Source organism: Schistosoma haematobium, chromosome 3 (assembly GCF_000699445.3).
Source record: "Schistosoma haematobium chromosome 3, whole genome shotgun sequence".
In the NCBI taxonomy this organism is placed as follows: Eukaryota; Metazoa; Platyhelminthes; class Trematoda; order Strigeidida; family Schistosomatidae; genus Schistosoma; species Schistosoma haematobium.
Window position 1 is genome coordinate 4230193 of NC_067198.1, and position 17406 is coordinate 4247598.

The following is a 17406-nucleotide window of genomic DNA, read 5'->3' on the forward strand; positions in this document are numbered from 1 at the left end:
CTATCAGTCTCGAGCGCGAACACTTAACCTCCAGAACACTCAGCCGACCAGCATCCAACGGTATTAATGTCTAATCTCAACTAATCCACGATATTAAGCAACACATCTACCACTATCTTCAGAGGGTTACTATCCCACACTAAACCCGGTCGAATTCCACTGATCATAGCTTCTCACTAGAACTTCAGGAAATCCATCTTGAAGCCAGTCACTAGTGAGAATATGTTGATTATATTATATTATAATAATTTTAATAGTTAAATTGATGAGTCAATTGAAGCTAGACCACCATAGAAAACCTGGATACATTGGACAACCGTTTCGTCCCATTGTGAGACTCCTCAACAGTGTGCATCCATTCATATGAATTGTTGACTAAATCAATCAAATTGATACGTAAATCAGTGCTATCAATGATTGATTTATTCACTAAAGTTAATTAGAATATATATATAACCTTGGTAATCAATACACTTAGTGACTATAAAGCGTATGGAGTGTAAAAACTAAAAATAACTTTTTTTTATTGTTTTAATTACAGGTTTATAAGTTTACTTCCTGTTTACATAAAGAAAATGGATGCTAATCAAGTCTACTAAATCCAACACATTTATATCTGAATACCATTGAATGAAAAACACCATTTATTAGGTATATAATTAAGTTTCATGTATATAACACTGTAATAATGTACATAAAGCATTCATAGATGTCTTGGATACTATCTAATGATAACCTTATCATAAAAAGTATAATTAATTTATAGGCTTAATGTAAGTTCATATTGTAATAAGGTGAAATACAAAGAGAAATTTATTGACAGTAAAGTTTGTTGTAGAGATTGTAATATTTTTCATAGTTGAATTCATGAGTCGAACGAAAACTAGATCACTATTGAACACCTGGAAGTACTGGTTGTGACTGTTTCATCCAAGTATGGGACACCTTAGCAGAGTGTATTCACGATCCCACATGGAAAGGATTCGAACTCAGGACATTCAGTCTTATGCATGAATGCTTTACCGCTAGACCATTGAGCTGACATCTAACGGTGTTAATGTCTAACTTCAATCAAACCATGATCTTGAGCAATCCTTCATCCATTGTCTGAGGTGGGTTCGGATCGCTTTGGTGGAGGATCGTGGATACGCACTGCTGAGGAGTCCCGCACTAGGACGAAACGGCCGTCCAGTGCTTCCAGGTTTTCCATGGTGGTCTAGGTTCAATTGGCTCATGATTTCAACTATTGAGATAAAAAATTCAGATATAAAAAGTGAGTTTAACTTCAGGAAGAAATGTTGATGATATTGTTCAGAAGAACATAATGAATAATCCACGATTAAATTATCCAGCATAGAGAACAAAACTTCATTAAAATCATTCAAATGAACTATAAATCTTCTCCACCATTACAAAATATGTTCAGTTTCTCATTGTTCCATAACACTGATCCCCCTTTCTATCTTCTATAATCAATCTACTACTTTTCAATTCGTTTCACAATGATTACTTATTAGTTTTTAAGTAAACAATTATCTTCAACTTATCACTTTTTCATTAGACAATTATTACATAACATCCTTTCAATAGGTGATTTCCAATTCGTGATAACATTACCACTTCAACTATTCGATACTGTTTCAGCAAATAACATTAACTATAAAAACGATTGTACAAATTGAGTAAATGAAATAGTTAAAAAGAAAGTTTTATTTAATGAACTGCTTCCTCTCATCTTCTTCTTCTTCAGTATATGAAGTAGATGAAAGTTTAAAAGTCATTTAGATAAATGGTTATCAGATCTATTCGTCGTCAAAATGCTGGAGTGATCCGGTAATCAATATATTCATTTGAACACACAAACATTGGTACAAGAAGGCACTAAATATGTATGCACTACACTTCATTATTTAATTCCTGTGAGGACTGGAATACTGTTCAAGTGACTGAACCGAAGAAGATGGTTTTCTTAGGGGAGACCACTCCTCAAACCTTTAACCTCGAAGTCTAATCTACAAAAGAGTGGAACAACGTTAAGAGATGCAGTTCCATGGTAGCTGGTGACTAACAATAGGTTCATACACCATTTGTTTCCTCAAAATCTTAGAGCCTGTGTGTACTGTTGGTATGGAATTAGGGTTTTCCAACTCTCCTACGTAGATCTTTTATATCCACCAATCCGAATAAAGTGTCGGACATTTGTTTTTAGATTTAGAAAACAATACTCTCACCATGACAAGGCAGTGAGTAGGAATTCCCTAGTAGTGGCTATATAGGCGCTAATAATCAAATGGGTGAACTAACGAGATAAACATAAGATTGTGAAATTACTACAATTATGGTGTTTGTGTATTCAATCACATTAGCTAACTGTTTACGGTATAACAGATATATACAATTCAACAAATTACTAATATGTACATTCAAATATATAAACTAATTCAACCCTCATTAGACTAATATATCATAGTTGTACATTGTAATTGATAAACAATTTATAAATGAATTACGACGAGACTATAATTTAACGACGAACCAATCAGATTTACGATAATAGGTCTTGGATTTTGGCTCGAAATTCATTCACTCATTTAGCTAAATAGAGTCTTGGCATTATAACTGATGTCAATTCTTGATGAAAACCCTCAAATCTAATTCCTAACCCTAACCACCAACTGGAAATCATAATCTTTATTCTTCAAACTGCTTTATAACCCTCATTTAGCGCAAGTAATTAGGTAGACACCCTCAGGGTCACTTTAGCGTCGCTCGAAGGTCATCCATAAATTATAGTCTCACCTGAATTACTGATAAGATTCCAGCTAACAAAAACCTATAAAGCTGAAATGATAACTTATTTCTCTTTGTTCAAAAGTGAGGTAGAATACCCATTCATACTTGTAAAGGAGAATAAAACCAGGAACTTTAATTGCTATACTTCCTATTATACTGTTAAGTAACTCTATTTTAACTAATTTATGATATAATATCATTCTCATAAAGAAGCGGCCTATGTCAAGTTACGAAACATCGGAAATATGATTTTTCAACTCATTGGGATATAACAAAAAATATATTTATAATTAACTTTCTATCCAATGCTCAGTTTATTTAAAACTATCAAGTTCAACTTTGGTATTGATACCTATAAACTCATTAATTATCATTTAGATTAGGGGCTTTTTTTTGTGGAGATTATAGTAATTTAATAGTTGAGTTCGCGAGTCGATTAATGCTGGATCATTATGGAAAGCCTAGCATTACTAGACGGCGCACTGCTGAGGAGTCTCGTCCAGTGCCTCCAGATTTTGCATGGTTGTCTGATTATAATCATCATGTGCTCACTAGTAACTGACCGCAAGAGGTAGTTCATGGAGTTCTAGTGAGAAGCCAATGACCACTGGAGTTCAACCGAGTCTGTTGTGACGTAGTATCTCATTGACGACAATAGTAGATGGTGGCTCAATTTCATGGATTAGTTAAAGTTAGACATTAACACAGTTGGATGTTAACTCAGTGGTCTAGAGGTTGGGAGTTCTCCTGCGAGACTGAAGGTCCTGCGCTCGAGGTCCGCGTGAGGGATCGTGGGTGCACACTTCTAAGAAGTGCCACAACAGGAAGAACCGGCCGTCCAGTACTTCCACGTTTTCTATAGTGGTCTGGCTTCAAATGACTCATGATCTCAACGATTAAAATAACTAGTTTATATATAACTTGTACGTACCATAACTTCAATTGAACCTCCCCTATATTAGATCATCCCAAGTTAATATAACAATAAGATTAGATTATCATTTATCTGAATTCATAAATATGTTTTCTGTAGCGTTGCAGCATAAATACTTGGTGAATTCTTATAATTTTAGAGTGGTATGTACCCGTAACCAATAATCAACAGTTACTTGTTGTTAACTGATGTATTGTGTGATAATTTTGATAGAGGGGTGTTATGAAATTCAAAGACATGAGTTTGATCTTAGTTAGTATTTGTACATAAAGTCCATCTACATCTCAGGAGTGATGTATCCACTCAAACACCAACACACTACTCATAGTCTTGAATGTTAGAGTTTATTCCATTGAGATACATAGGTAAGATAACTAGTATTACATACTATTTAAAGTTTTAGTGCAAACAGAATCAGACCACTCATTATCAAATTAAGTCCTGGAAATCACCAATTAAGAGATACTAACCATTAAAATCATAACTTGTAAAATCATCTCAATTGATTCAGAGTATCAGTACAAGCGGATTCAACCGAATGCATTCCAATAGGAAATTACACTATCTGTTAGTAAAATCTAAGAACCATACCATAAATACTTCACATGCAAAATATCAATCACTTGTCTCACATTTGACTGTTCCTTCATTTCCACATCAATCATACTTTGTTCTCGTTCTGTTCTATTCGATCTTCTTAACTTTCTGTCACCAATCATTTCACTTTCAATTGATGATATACACTACTTATATCTGTTGATATCAGTAGTACACACAACACAATGATTATTTAACGTCAAAAGTGTTCAGAAAATAAGTAATAATCTCCTTTCATTTTTATAAAGTGTATTATTCGAAATAGTAACTTCTGCTCATGTCCTTTATTTATTTATTTAAACACATAAATATTGGTACAAGGAGGCACCAAATACATATGCGCCACATAAATCATCCGATTTGTGTGAGGGCCGTGATACTGCCCGGGTGCCAAGACCGAAGCAGGAGGTTTTCTCAGGGGGCCACACCCCGAGCCTTTGACCTAAGGGCCTGATCCACAAGGCAGTGGAGCATCGTGAGGAGATGCAGTCCCATGGTAGCCGGTGACCAACGACTGGTTCATACGCCATTTGTTCCCTCAGGATACTGGAGCCTATGTGCACTATTGATGTGGTTTGGGATCCGGTTAAAGAGCCGGATATTCGCTTTTCGTCCTCTCAATTCCGTAAACAACAGCGATGCCACGAGAAGGCAGTGAGTGGGACTTCCCTAGCAGAGGCTGTATACGCGTGGCCATGTGAGAGTATTTTGAGAGGGAGGGTAGGCCCACCCTACTTTCGGCCATACCAGGGCATTGGGGGGCATGTCTAGATAAACATCTGAATAGAGCTATGAATTATAACTTATCTTGCATTCGTCTGTACTGTTACTCATTTCTTTTATGTTGATTAAGAATTAAGAACTAATATACACTGATTACCTAACGAAACCAAATCATCAAAAAGCTGTCATATAAGAAGTAATATACCCTTGATTAATCTGTGTAAATTATAGAAGAATGAAAGGTGTTTACAAAACTTCGATCTGTGTTTACAAAGTTAATTATTTACCTCTATACTATAGATGAAAATCTCTGGAAGAGGTGGAATCTTTCATGTATGTGGACAACATCATCAATAAATAAAGAAGATCGGTTGCAGATGTAAAAGCAAGGATTATTAGCAAATCAAGGGTCACATTCTTATCGTTGAAGAACATATGGAACTCAAAATAACTGTTAACCAATATCAAAGTTGGAATCTTTTTGATACGAATTCCAAGACAATTTTACAGTAAGAAGCTGAAACATGGAGAACTACTACAATCATCAAACAAATACAAATATTTCTAAACAATCGTCTACAGAAGATACTGAATATACATTGGTCGGATACCATCAGTAACAGTCTACCGTGGGAAATAATAAACCAGCTTCGAACTGAAGAGGAAATTAAGAAAAGACGTTGGAAATAGATAACACCTACATCCCAACTTAACGTTTGTTTCATGATTTCCAAAATGTATATTTCTATTAGAGCATATAATAGAATCGAACATTATATTTGTATAAATGAATATTACCAACTTTTATAACTACTCATTATTTATACATTGATTATTTAGTAATGAAACTTCACAATTGATTGAACACTGGGTGGCGATCAATGTCATGCGTGTCTAGTCCTTATTAGTGCAGATCGAAGGCTATCGATCATGTTGCAATGTGGCCGCCAATCTAGGTGACTCGCATGACATTGATCGTCACCCAGTGATCAATCAATTGTGATTACATATCAGTCCTACAGGAGGTTAGTCACGGCTCGGATAGCTCAGTGATAACGTCTCTGACTGTGAAGCTGGGTGACACGAGATCGAATCCGCCAGGGAGCACCAGTTCCCTCAAGATTACAGGCACACCTTACTGACGAGTGCCAAGTAATACGAAACCCGGGTCCAGGGTTTCCTGTTGACTAACTCCAACCACCATCTAATCTCAGTAACGAAACTTAGATACACATTAACTTAGCAACTAAAATGAATTAGATACATTATACTACTAACATGAATCTAATTTATATATTAAGGTGAAATCAGTGTTAAATTGTATAAGTCACGTGAATAATTGTGACTAAAACAGTTTGTTTTTTTCATATGTAAATGTTCGTCTATACAATTTAGAAATGAGTGTAAGTGTTGTAGTTTATGATGCACACTTATTTGAAGACAATTATAATACTAATCATTAACATTCTCATTTTACAAAATGAAAGATGAGTGTGAGGGATGGAATACTGAATAGGTGCCCAAACTGAAGCAAGTTGTTTTTCTTAGGGGACCACCTTTAGAGCCTTTGACCTAAAGATCTCATTTAAAAGGCAGTGTAGAGCAACGTCAGGAGATGTAGTCCCATGGTAACCGATGACCAACAATAGGTTAATACACCTTTTGTTTCCTTATAATCATGGAGTACATGTACACCAATGGCTTGAAATCATGGTTTTCCAACTCATCTAGGTGGATCCTCCATATCCATCAACACGGTTAAAGAGTCGTACATTCGCTTTTTTATCTTTTGAATTTCGTAAACAACACCCTCACCATGAGAAGGCAATAAGTAGTATTTCCCTGATAGTGGTTGTGTAGTGAACAAGAACACCAATGGGGACAATCGAATGTATGTGAACATAAAATTATAGAAGGTCTTAGTAAAATCTGAGAACTAAACAGTAAATACTTCATTTGTAAAATGTCAATCAATTGTCTCAGACTTGACCGTTCCTTCATTTCCACATCAATCATACTCTGTTCTCGTTCTCTTCAATTCAATCTTCTTAATCTTCTGTCACCAGGTATTTTACTTTAAATTGATGATACATACTACTTATATCTGTCGACATCAGTACCACACACCACAGCTGTATGCACGTGGACATGTGAAAGCATTTTGAGAGGGAGAGCTGATTCTCCCCAATATTAGCCGTACCAGGGTATTTGAGAGCTCAGGTATTATAAGAATAAGAGTTTAATTATATAATATAAAGATTTGAGGCTAGTCTCTTGAAAAATAAAAACTAACAAGTATTCGAAACAATCTTAAACTTTCTTGGTTTAGTCAACTTCTTACAGTGTAACTTACTTATCCACTTAACAAGTTGATTTGCAATGTAGGATTTGGAGAAGATAGATGTTTGAATTTTATGTCACTAAGGGAATAAATCGTAACAGTGGAAGTTTTCAAATGAAATATGCAGGAAATCGTTTAAGAATTCAAATCCTCTCGATCCTGAACTAGTTACATATGTTTCTGATGTACATCTAGTGAATGCTTTTTGAATTAAAACATATATAAGATTATACCTGACATCACTAAAGGTTTAAATCTGATTGTAAATCTAAATGTTTATATGGTCATGTTGTACTTATATAACACGTTTATAGCGTATAAACATTCTTTATTAATATAAAACCTTATAGATTCAAGATCTAAACTTGTTTGTTTTAGATCAACACTATTGACTGGCTTCAAGAGGGATATCCTGGAATTCTAGTAGGAAGCAGTGACAAGTGGAGTTCAACCAGGTTTGTTGTGAGATAGTAACTTACTGATGAAAATGGTGGATGGGTCGCTCAATTTCGTGGATTTATTGAAGTTAGACATTAACACCGCTGGATGATGGCCGGCTCAGTGGTTTAGTGGTTAAGCGCTTATGTGCGAGACTGATAGATACTCGTTTCGAATCCCACGAGGCGGGATCGTGGACGCCCACTGCTGAGGGGCCCCATAGTTGGACGAAGTGGCCGTCCAGTGCTTCCAGATTTTCCATGGTTGTCTAGCTTCAATTGACTCATAATCTCAACTATTGAAATTACTATAATATCCACAAAACCCCTTCTGATATACATCAATATGTGGTTGTACATTTAGGTAATTTAGGTAATACCCTAATAACTTTTTGTTTCTTCTAATAGCAATTAATTAGCACAATTCTTGAAAGTTACATTTTCCTTAGTCGTAAAGTAACAATTAAGGTTTCGGTATTTGGGTAACCAAAAATGATAAGTCATATCATTTGCCTTGTTAAAACACTAACCTTAGATATAGTGCAATACAAGTGATGAACGTGTTATAATTCACCTAACTGATTACATTTAAACATGAACTAATCATTAAACTAACCCATATTATTCTTCTATGATCTATTTGTTACAAGTGAATAATGATTATACTGACCTATTTTAATTCGACTTTCTAATTACCGACTATAGTACAATTCCATGTTTATCAGATTAGCTTATTGAATATCATCTTCGATCAACGTTTTTTTAAGTCCTTGTTCACGTCCGTTAATGATAGATTGGAAGTGATGTTTCATTCATCTTTGCTTAAAGAGCTTGTGACTTAAGACTATATCGAGGCAATCCGCACAGGATGCACATAAGCCAACATGAGACTGATCAATTATAGTCCTAAATAGTAACATGTAACAATCATCTAACTTCGTTGATGGTATTGGTTTTATACTTTTGTCTGGTACTCTATCGTTTGCAAAAGTTCTACAATTTATCTCTTTATGTATATAAAATCATCTTCTAAATGAACTTACTTACATACGCCCATTAATCCTAATTGAGCATAGGCCATCGACCAGCACTCTAAAACCCACTCCATCCTGGCAATTTCTTTCTAGTTCGATACAATTGTTGTTCATTCTTTCATATCTCTCTCCATTTCTCGACCTAATGTGTTCTTTGGTCTTCCAGTTCTCCTTCGACATTGAGGATTACAAATGATGGTTTGTCTTGCGACGTAGTTCAGTGCATTCCTCAATGTGTGTCCTATCCACTCCCTACGTTTCTTCCTGACTTCTTCCTTCAGTGGGATCTAGTTTGTTCTCTCCTACAGTAGGTTGTTTCTGATAGTGTCTGATCAACGGATCCGAAGTATTTAGCGTAGACATCTGTTGATAAACACTTGTATCTTCTGAATGATGGCTTTCGTAGTTCTCCATGTTTCCGCCAATACAGTAGAACTGTCTTGACGTTTGTATTGAAAATTCTGACCCTAGTGTTGGTTGACAGTTGTTTTGAGTTCCAGATTTTCTTCAGTTGTAGATATGTTGTTCTTGGTTTGCCAATCCACGCCTTCACATCTGCATCAGATCCATCGTGTTCATCAATCATACTGCTCAGATATGTAAAGATTTTTACATCTTCCAAAGCTTCTCCATTAAGTGTGATCCTATCGGTGCATGTTGCGTTGTATCGGAGAATCTTTATTTTCCCTTTGTGTATGTTAAGACCTACTGTTGCTGAGACTGATGCCACACTGGTCGTCTTCTCCTGCATTTGTTGTTGCGTGTGCGATAGAAGAGCCAGATCATCTGCGAAGTCTAAGTCGTCCAGCCGCCCCCAGATGTTGAAGTCTTCATAATCCAATCGATCACCAGGAGAGAAAAAAGGTGAGAGTAAGTAACCTTGCTTGATACCGGTCTTTACTTCGAACGAGTCTGTCAATTGTCCTCCATGCACAATTTTGCAGTTTAATCCATCATAGGAATTTCATATGATATTGACTATCTTCCGAGGCACGCCAGAGTGTCAAAGAAGCCTCCATAGTGTTGTCCTGTTCACGCTATCAAATGCTATCAAATTGTTGATCTATTAGTAATAATTAACTCTGTGGCAAAAAACTTACTGTCATAATAATATGGAAAATGAACTAGTAATTATTTCATTTACTTACTTCCTGGATCTCATACTTGCTTCGTAGAGAAAAAACAAATAAACATCAGAATCATGAACTGTGTCAAGATTTCAATTCTCTGGACAATCGACATTATAAAGCCTCATTGAGAATTATTTATATAATACTGGCTGGTTTTAAACAAAAAGGAACTTGTGGATAATCTAGATGATGAAAATCAATCCATGATGTGAAACTTCAAATTTAACAATCTCCATAACACTTCATATGAAAAATCATCACATGCTTACTGGTAAATAATTTTGTACGGTGATTCTCAGAGTTCTGATGAGTGGCTGAGACTTGTTGAGCTCAACCATTTAGAGAGTGAGACAAATATCACCAATAACGAGGGATAATGGCTAAGTAACTGCACCAACTCACTGAAGTTAGAAATGTAAACTATTGAATACCAATTCATTGGTAAAAAAAAATATGCTCGTTATGAGAACTGAAAATTCTAGATCCAACTCATGATTGGGTCGTATATGGGAGACCACTGAGGAATCGTATATATGAATAAGACAGATGTTCAGTGATTTTTAGTTTTTAATAACAGTCTAACTAAAGTCAGTTTATAATGTGAAACTTCAAATTTATTTAAGTTCAAAGACTGTACAGTGGTATTAGCATTAAGCATTATATTTCATTCTCTTCTGAAAATCACGAAACCTGTGCTCAAGTTATGTTGGGATATTCAGGAAAATATCCCAAAAATTATCCTGTTAAGGCTAATGCTATCCTTGGACATGAAATGGTATCATCTTATTGGTCAATATTTATTTAACGTGTCATTTTCCTGTTGGCCATTATTGTACAATGTTATTTTCTATTTTAGGGGACGTTGTGGTCTGCTTGACTGGTATATAAACAAAGTATGTTTGAAATATAATGATTCATAACCCAGAAGCTGTGACTTGTGTTCTGGACTCAGCTGGCTGGGCTAGACAGGGAAGCTGAACCAATCAGGACCCTAGGTCGTTCTACGTGTTTGTGCGTCTTTGGTCCGATCAATAATTCCCTACCCTTAATCCGCGGCATCATTTTCACAGTTATAACAAGTTATAAGCGTCATATCAGAATATAATCTCTAGTTATAACAACTGGCGATGGGGATGGGATTCGAACCTACGCGAGGAAACTCCAATGAATTAGCAATGAATACACGCTGATTTCACCGGACCAATACAAAGCAGAAATTACTTAGTTGTTGTCGATCCTTTCACAAAATGGCCAGGAGTATATGAAATGACAAAAACGATATCAGAGAGTACAATAAGAAAATTGTCAGGATTGATTGCTTATTAAGGGGTTCCAGAGATCTTAGTGACTGACAACGGCAATCAGTTTATGTCATCTGCTTTTAAACGGTTTAGCAATGAAAACGGCATATCGCATCTAAAATCTCATCCGTACCATCCTCAGTCGAATGGCCAAGCAGAAAGATTAGTGGATACGATAAAAAGAGCGCTTGTCAAAGGGCGAGGTGAGCGTATCCCAGAACAAGTGATCAGTAAGTTCTTAATGTCTTACAGAGTTACCCCGAATCCGGCAGTACCAGAAGGAAAGTCGCCAGCCGATTGTATGTTCGGAAGGAAAATCCGTACAGTCTTTAACAGTATGTTTCCGCCCAGAAAGACAAATAAACCTATGAATGAGTATCGTACGGCCACTCGTAGCTTCCACGTGGGTGAAAGGGTACTTTTCAAATTGTATCAAGGTAGTAGGAAGTGGGAACTAGGTGTCATAGAACGTCGGATCGGAAATGTACTGTAGCTAGTCCAGATAAATGTCGGAACATGTACAAGACACATAAATCAAATTCAAAGGGACGAAAGAACATTGGTCCCACAAAGCCGACTCCCGTTTCAATTGCTCGTGTATTCATCTAGGAAAAGCCTTAAGGAGCGCGAATGTAGAAGAGATACAAGACACAAGGGCAAAGCCGTACAACCTTTGAGAGTGATGGACCGCAAGAGGAATACTGTAACCAAGTATCAGGTGGATCCGGGGAAAAAGTCTTACACAACAGACTTTAAAGGGGGGAGGAGAGAGGACGGTCCACGGGTGAACTCGAGGAAGCTGTAAGAAGCCCAGAAAGAGCCGAAGGTATTCCATCCAATGATCTTTTGGAAGAATATTCTACAATCTCTACGTGTAGCTTCCCGATTGGATAATGCTAATAACCCCCTGTGTGCGGATTGGACAGCTATAATGATGATTTCGTTTTTACTGAAAACTCTAAATACTTCACAGTTTTGTGACATTATTGACACTGTTTGGAATAACATTCCTTTCACTTGTCTTCTGTCTTCTCATTTGCGATTTGGAAGGGTTTTAGCGTTCAAGTGCTCAAGTTATACGCGTCATATAAGCTCTACTTATAACAAAACTTCCATTTGTGTTGGTTAATTAAGGCCAGGGAATCATTAAGAGTAAATGATCGATTTTTACATTCTTAGGTATTTTTGTTAATATTTACATTAGAACATCATATCTATAATATTTTTCGGAAACTACTCTCTGTGTTAGTGTTTTTTAGCGAGTTAGTTTACTGTGCGATGGGGTAACAAACCCCATACCCAACCCTCCTCTTTTATTCGGGCTTGGGACCGGCATTAGCCCCAAAGGGGCTCCATACAAAATCTAACCGAAAAAATTCAAGCTTATTCTCTGTGTTAAGTTCAAATTTGAGACAGCCATTGAATTGTTATTATAGTCATTGTTGTTACTGTACAGGTTGAAATGAGTAAACTTTGAATAAACTATGTGTATGTTAATTTTTTTCACCAATCAATAAAATACACACACACATAAAGACCTATTAAAACGGATACATCATGTTTATTGTTACAGTGTTGTTGATGTTTAAACAGTACAATAGATTTTATTTGTTACCTACAAGTATCCTATTTACATTATTATATATTATAACCCTGACCTTTGAAAAATGTATATCGATTTTTCGTTATTTTTAATATATACCAGCACAGTGGTCTAATGGTTAAGTACTCATGTGCGAGACTGATAAATTCTGGTTTCGAATCCCGCAAGGCGAGGTCGTGGATGTGTACTGCTGAGGAGTTACACAATAAGACGAAACGGTCGTCCAGTGTATCCAGGTTTTCCATGATGGTCTAGGTTCAATTGACTCATGATTTCAACTATTGAGATTAATATAATCTCTACAAAACCCGTTCTGATATTAATTTTCATAGTTGAATACATCAGTCAATTGAAGTTAGATTATCATGGAAAATGTGGAGGTACTAGATGGCCGTTTCATCCTAGTACGGGTCTCCTCTACAGTGCGCAAACACGATCACGCTTCAAAAGATTCGAACCCAGAACCTATCAGTCTTGTGCGCGAACGCTTAATCTATAGACTACTGAGCCGGCTAGCATCCAAAGTTGTTAGTTTCGAACTTCAACTAATCCACGAAATTGCAGTGCTGTCCACTATTGTTATCAATGAGTTACTATCTCACAACAGACACAGTTGAAATCTACTGGTTACGGCTTCTCACTAGAACTTCATGAAATACCTCTTGAAGCCAGTCACTAGTGAGCATATGATGATTATAATCGGAGAGAAATTTTCTGGATATTACTTACTTACTTACTTACGCCTGTTACTCCTCGTGAAGGAGCATAGGCCACTCACCAGCATTCTCCATCCAACCCTGTCCTGGGCAATCCTTTCTAGCTCCGTCCAGTTGTAATTCATCCTTTTCATATCTGCTTCTATAATCCGACGCAATGTGTTCTTTGGCCTTCCTCTTTTCCGCCTTCCTTCAGGATTCCAAGTTAGGGCTTGCCTCGTAATGCAGTTTGACGATTTGCATAGTGTATGTCCTATCCATTTCCATCGTCTTTTCCTAATTTCCTCTTCAGCTGGAAGTTGGTTTGTTCTCTCCCACAGAAGGCTATTGCTGATGGTATCCGGCCAGTGGATGTTGAGTATCTTGCGTAGGCAGCTGTTTATAAATACTTGTACTTTCTTGATTGTGGTTGTTGTAGTTCTCCAAGTTTCAGCTCCATACAGTAGAACTGCCTTGACGTTCGTATAGAAGATTCTCACTTTGAGATTGGTTGAAAGTTGTTTTGGGTTCCATATGTTCTTCAATTGTAGGAATGCGACCCTTGCTTTGCCGATCCTCGCCTTTACGTCTGCATCTGGATATTATAGTCATTTTAATAGTTGAATTCATGAGTCTATTGAAGCCAGACTACCATGGACAACCTGGAAGCACTGGATGGCCGTTTCATCTTAATATGGGACTTCGGTTTCTTTTTAGCTTATTTCTGTAAAATTAACATTCATTTTTACATTTGCTTCTTTGATTATTATTAGAATGGGGGGTTTGTGAAAATTGTAGTGATTTTAATAGTTAGATTCATGAGTCATTGTTTAGTGTATGCTACTCACGTCAACAGATATAAGTAGTGTGTATCATCAATAGAAATTGAAATGCCTCGTAGCAGAAGGTTAACAAAATTGAAGTAAAGAGAACGACAACAGAGTATGATTGGTGTGAAAACAAAGGAACCGTCAAATCTGAGACGATTGATTGACATTTTGCAAATGAAATATTAACTGTATACTTCTCAAATTTTACTAAGAGTTTTTATTATTTTGTATTTGACTACATTCGATTATCTCAATTTGTATTCCAGTTCACTACAGATGTAAACTAGATCACTATTGAATACCTAGAAGCACTAGGACAACTGAGACTCCTTCACAGTGTGTATCCACCATCTTGAATACGGTTGATTATTGTTGAGAATGATAAATTTAATACATAAATAATATTCTTCATTAAAATGAATTTCTATAGTCAATGATATAACAATGACTTGTAGTGAATTACCATATATAACTACCTATATATTACTGCCTATTCATTATTCTCAAATACTGATAATTATCAAATGTAGATTATTTTGCAGTTAAGACTCGAGAGACGTAGTCGTAATGTAAACAATATACCCCTTAATAACCATTGATTTAAGTAGTTTATCTTTAATATTATCAATAATTTCCCGTTATTCTTTATACTTTTTAAGTAAATTTTAAGTAGTTCGGAGACTAAGATTTCATCCATTGGATTATAACCTCTAACCATACTGTTATGACTTTTCAATGGCTGGAATCATGAGTCAGTTGAAGTTAGACCACCATGGAGAACCTGGAAGCATTGAACGGCAGTTTCGTCCTATTGTGGGACTCTTCAGCAGTGCGCATTTCGATTTGGATAATGTCTAAATCATAGAAGGTGTTATTTACATGAACTAAATATTATTTCGGTTTAAGTAACCATAACTTTTTAACATAATCTGTACATATTCTTTCTTCATATTTTATTCATATCATATCATGTTCCTGATTAAGTTAGATTACTGTTATATCTCGATGCGAATAATGAATAGTAACTGGTGGAATCTATTTCTGTACTAATACTATACACATATATTTTTTATTGTGGAATTGTTGAGTAACTAAACTATTCATATTCATGTTCCTCTCAGCATAAGCTTTATTTTGACCTATGAACTATTACTATACGATTTACCATTGTTGAGTTATACCCAGTCTATTAACTACAATCTCCTACATTCACAGTCACATCTGACCAATTCTTGTATAAATGTTGTTTCCTATTTTATGGTATGATGTGGTCTGTTTGGTTGGTATATAACCTCAGAATGTGTGAAATAAATGATTCATATTGCAGAGACTGAGATTGGTGTTCTGGACTGTAACAGGTAGGGCTAGGCATGAAGTAGGACCGATGAACACTATAGACTGGTCGTATGGGTTTCATGCGTCATTGTGCTCTAATTGGCGGTATCATTACGTTATATATTGATAAGACGCAAAGCACAAGTTATAACAAATACAAAATAAATAGTCTGTTGAGATATATTTTAAACTTTCATGGATATGTAGTTCAAAGTTGTAGAAGAATAAAAAACTATAGCTTCTATTTAAATGTTAGATCATTGAAAACATTCTACAGAAAGTCCTCTATTCATCTAATCGACAAGTATATTACAAGAGATGTTAATTTGCTTACATTAAAATTGATTGACTACTAGATGGTGATCAATGTCAAGTGTGTCCTGTCTTTCTTAGTACAAATCTTATCCTATCGATCAAGTTGTAATGTGACCACTAGTCTAGGTGACTCGAAATTGTGTGTACTACATTGAGATAAGATGGTGGTTAGAGAGGTAGTCGATAAGAAACCTTAGACCCAGGGTTTTAGAGCCATCATCCACAAGATACAAGTGTTTATCAACACATGTCTACGCTAAATACATCAAATACATTGGCCAGACACTATCAGCAACAACCTACTGTAGGAGAGAACAAAATAGATCCCAGTGAAGGAAGAAATCAGGAAGAAACGTAAGAAGTGAATAGGACACACATTGAGGAATGCACTGAACTACGTCGCAAGACAAACCATCATTTGTAATCCTCAGTGTCAAAGGAGAACTGGAAGACCAAAGAACACATTACATCGAGAAATGGAGACAGATATGAAAAGAATGAACAACAATTGTATCGAACTAGAAAGAAATTGCCAGGATGGAGTGGGTTTTAGAATGCTGGTCGGTAGCCTATGCTCAATTGGGATTAACGGGCGTAAGTAAATAAGTTCATTTAGAAGATGATTTTATATACATACAGAGATAAATTGTAGAACTGTTGCAAACGATAGAGTACCAGACAAAAGTATAAAACAAACACAATCAATGGAATTAGATGATTGTTACATTTTACTATGAATTAACTAAAGTTAAGAAATGTTGACTGTGATTATTTGATTCAGTTGTTTAAAATTATTAGGCCTTCTAAAAAAAAGAACCCTATAGACTTTGTGATCATTCCCTGTATCACTTTTGAAATATTCAAAATAATAAAGTTTACTAATTATTAAGTAATTTCATAGGATTCGATCTACACTAAGAAAGACCTAACATACATAACATTGATCATTACCCAGTAACTATTCAGTTGTAAACAAATTATAATCAGATGGGTTTTGTGGATATTATAGTAATTTAAATGGTTAAGATCATGAGTCAGTTTAAGCTAGACCACCATGGAAAACCTGGATACACTGGACGGCCGTTTCGTCCTATTGTGGGACTCCTCAGCAGTGCGCATCCACGACCTCGCTTAAAGCGAGATCTGATATTAATCAATATATGCTCACTAGTGACTGTCTTCAAGAGGAATATCCTGCAGTTCTAGTGAGAAGTAGTGACAAGTGGAGTTCAACCAGGTCTGTTGTGAGATAGTAACTCACTGATGACAATGATGGATGTGTCGCTGAATTTCATGGATTAGTTGAAGTTAGACATTAACACCGTTGGATGCTGGCCA

At 35.9% G+C, this 17406-nt stretch overlaps 1 protein-coding gene across 1 annotated transcript in view; it reads right to left on the reverse strand.

Moving 5' to 3' along the window:
• Window positions 1-17406, reverse strand: part of PCDHGB7_1 (putative calcium-dependent cell-adhesion protein) — a 79600-nt gene that overhangs the window by 61837 nt on the left and 357 nt on the right. The gene's annotated exons all lie outside the window — the stretch shown is intronic.